At 33.7% G+C, this 3,788-nt stretch overlaps 1 protein-coding gene across 1 annotated transcript in view; it reads right to left on the bottom strand.

The window, feature by feature from the left end:
- Window positions 1–3,788, bottom strand: part of RhoGAPp190 (Rho GTPase-activating protein 190) — a 321,622-nt gene that overhangs the window by 216,491 nt on the left and 101,343 nt on the right. The gene's annotated exons all lie outside the window — the stretch shown is intronic.

The following is a 3,788-nucleotide window of genomic DNA, read 5'->3' as shown; positions in this document are numbered from 1 at the left end:
CAGCGTATTGCTCTGCGAAGAGTTTTCAAGTCCCTATCTACAAATTTTGAAATTTGTATTTTTTGCCAGAATAAGGATTACAGATGTCTGTTTTTTTCCATTTGTGTTTGCATTGAAACAATGGTCCTAGAAGATCAAGAGAGGGCTCATTCAAACGGAAATCAAAAGTTCGCATGGCCACTTTAAGTGACTGAAAAGATTGGAGGGCAGCTAGTCCCCATCCTACGCGCCTTTTCCCCCCAAGACATCCGATCAAAAATTTGGGGAGGCCATTTGATTCAGAATAGTTGAAAGGTCCAATAACTATGCCTTTGGGGATGACAACACCCCCTCCCCCCCATAACTCCTGGGCAAAGGGCTGTAAGTTACGCATCTTACGCATTGTGCTCATATAATATTTGTTACCTGTAAATACTCGGACATTTTATTTTTTGGAGGGGAATTTTCTGAGGGGTAGACTTTCCACGGTGAAAGTTTTCCGTGGGGGAGGAAATTTTACGGGGGGAAATTTACACGGAGGGGGGGGGGAGTTGAATTCCTGGCATGATTTTAAAAACGGTTAGAAATTAAATAAAAAAAACAGGTTTTTCAACTGAAAGTAAGGAGCAACACTAAAACTTAATATGAACAGAAATTATTCCATATATTATGGGGGCTATCCCTTCCTCAAACCTTACTCCTTACGCTTAAGTTTGACTTTTTGTCACAATTTCTTAAGAAATACTACTTAAACACAAGGGCTGTTGAATTTGAAGGAGAAGTATTTTTAAGGGACTTTAGACTTCGTCGTAAAGAGTGAGGGTTGAGAAAGGACAGGCCCCCAATATACGGAAAAATTTCTGTTTTTTTTTAAGTTTTAATGCTGCTCCTTACTTTCAGTTGTTTTTTTTTTCATTTATTCCCAATCAAGGAAATGACTCACTCCAATCCCATTTCAACTCCAATCACCTACAGTCAGAAAAAAAGAAAATACATAAGCAGGTATTTCTGCAAGGACTTTCTGACAAACCGTCCTCTTGATTTTTTTTTTCAGCAGTGAGGACTGCTTGGCGGAAGTCCTTGCCGAAATACCTGCTTCTCTCTTTTCGCTTTTTTTTTCTACTGACTGAAAATCACTCTCGGTTCCTTGATTATTTTTTATAGTTATCTTTTTTTATATTCTTGTTTTTTGTCTAATGTTAAGTATGTGTCTACAGTCATCCGAAAAGTGGTCACACACAAATCGTCACTTACGCATAAAGGTCGCAACCGGCGTAATCAAACAACTGAATAATTTCCAAAATCGGTTGCTGAATCGGATCATGATTGCAGCGATTGCTGCCACCTTGTAAAAAACGAAATTCAACCTTTAGTAACGGAAAATTTTAAAACGGTTTTTGAAAAGATAACTGCCAAGTCTGAAAAAATTGATATTTGAAGCTGATTCAGGGACGGTATCTATGATTTTTATTAGTTTCAACGGTAAAAGTTCATTGCGAAAACAAATCTTTGGGGATTTCGAAAGATAGCCTGAAAATCCTGAAGATGATGCCGGAATGAAATTAAAACTACACCATTGTCCAAACCCTCTACAGGAAAATTACAACCCCCCCCCCTCCACCTTGAACAACAAGGGAAGTGCATGGGTAACATTGTCCTCTTTTTTTTTGTTTCTTCGCCGCAAGCGGGGCACTCGAACATTATAGAGAGCTTTTTAAGGGCTCATTTGAAACGTAATTTACAGAAAAGGTTCTATTATTGTAGTTCATTCTGCACTTGCAGCAAAACAAATTGCTTAGTAGATCGAGATAGTTTAGCCTGGCTCTCACAGGAGAACGAGGTTATAAAAGCGATGTTCTATTTTGTTTCACAAAATAAGGTGTAATGTGATTGGCTTAGGAAAATGCGTCACAATTATAAACCAATGGAAATAAAGCATATTTTAGGACTCAGAGCTATGGGAAAGTAATCCCTCTGTTTTTCTCTTTTGATTGTATACTTCTATTCCAAAATTACTTTTGTGACGCATGTTTAATGTTAAGGAAGGATGTTAAGCTCAGTCACACTTCAATCCCCTTAATCTACCATATTCTGATCATCTTCTCTTTCAGAACGGCTTTTGGCAATTACTTCAGATGTGTGAAAATGTCAGATATGAATTTCACACGCAACAGCGATAATATATCGAAAACCCACTTTTTTATTGCCGTGAGTGGTATAACAAGAAATTGACAATTGAATAGAAATTCACTGGTAAAAGGTGATTTATAGTGATTCTAAAGGTGATTTATTTTTTTATTACCACTTTTTTATTGCCGTGAGTGGTATAACAAGAAATTGACAATTGAATGGAAATTCACTGGTAAAAGGTGATTTATAGTGATTCTAAAGGTGATTTATTTTTTTATTACCACTTTTTTATTGCCGTGAGTGGTATAACAAGAAATTGACAATTGAATGGAAATTCACTGGTAAAAGGTGATTTATAGTGATTCTAAAGGTGATTTATTTTTTTATTACCACTTTTTTAGTGCCGTGAGTGGTATAACAAGAAATTGACAATTGAATTTAAATTCACTGGTAAAAGGTGATTTATAGTGATTCTAAAGGTGATTTATTTTTTTATTACCACTTTTTTATTGCAGTGAGTGGTATAACAAGAAATTGACAATTGAATGGAAATTCACTGGTAAAAGGTGATTTATAGTGATTCTAAAGGTGATTTATTTTTTTATTACCACTTTTTTATTGCCGTGTGTGGTATAACAAGAAATTGGCAATTGAATAGAAATTCACTGGTAAAAGGTGATTTATAGTGATTCTAAAGGTGATTTATTTTTTTATTACCACTTTTTTAATGCCGTGAGTGGTATAACAAGAAATTGACAATTGAATGGAAATTCACTGGTAAAAGGTGAATTATAGTGATTCTAAAGGTGATTTATTTTTTTATTACCACTTTTTTATTGCCGTGAGTGGTATAACAAGAAATTGGCAATTGAATAGAAATTCACTGGTAAAAGGTGATTTATAGTGATTCTAAAGGTGATTTATTTTTTTATTACCACTTTTTTATTGCCGTGAGTGGTATAACAAGAAATTGACAATTGAATGGAAATTCACTGGTAAAAGGTGATTTATAGTGATTCTAAAGGTGATTTATTTTTTTATTACCACTTTTTTATTGCCGTGTGTGGTATAACAAGAAATTGGCAATTGAATAGAAATTCACTGGTAAAAGGTGATTTATAGTGATTCTAAAGGTGATTTATTTTTTTATTAACTCTTTTTTATTGCCGTGAGTGGTATAACAAGAAATTGACAATTGAATCGAAATTCACTGGTAAAAGGTGATTTATAGTGATTCTAAAGGTGATTTATTTTTTTATTAACACTTTTTTATTGCCGTGTGTGGTATAACAAGAAATTTGCAATTGAATAGAAATTCACTGGTAAAAGGTGATTTATAGTGATTCTAAAGGTGATTTATTTTTTTATTACCACTTTTTTATTGCCGTGAGTGGTATAACAAGAAATTGACAATTGAATAGAAATTCACTGGTAAAAGGTGATTTATAGTGATTCTAAAGGTGATTTATTTTTTTATTAACTCTTTTTTATTGCCGTGAGTGGTATAACAAGAAATTGACAATTGAATTGAAATTCACTGGTAAAAGGTGATTTATAGTGATTCTAAAGGTGATTTATTTTTTTATTACCACTTTTTTATTGCCGTGAGTGGTATAACAAGAAATTGACAATTGAATGGAAATTCACTGGTAAAAGGTGATTTATAGTGATTCTAAAGG

This window comes from Artemia sp. Qi Xiang Cuo, chromosome 21, assembly GCF_049724085.1.
Source record: "Artemia sp. Qi Xiang Cuo chromosome 21, ASM4972408v1, whole genome shotgun sequence".
In the NCBI taxonomy this organism is placed as follows: Eukaryota; Metazoa; Arthropoda; class Branchiopoda; order Anostraca; family Artemiidae; genus Artemia; species Artemia sp. Qi Xiang Cuo.
The sequence above is the reverse complement of the archived record's forward strand: the minus strand, read 5'-3'. Positions and strand labels throughout refer to the sequence as shown.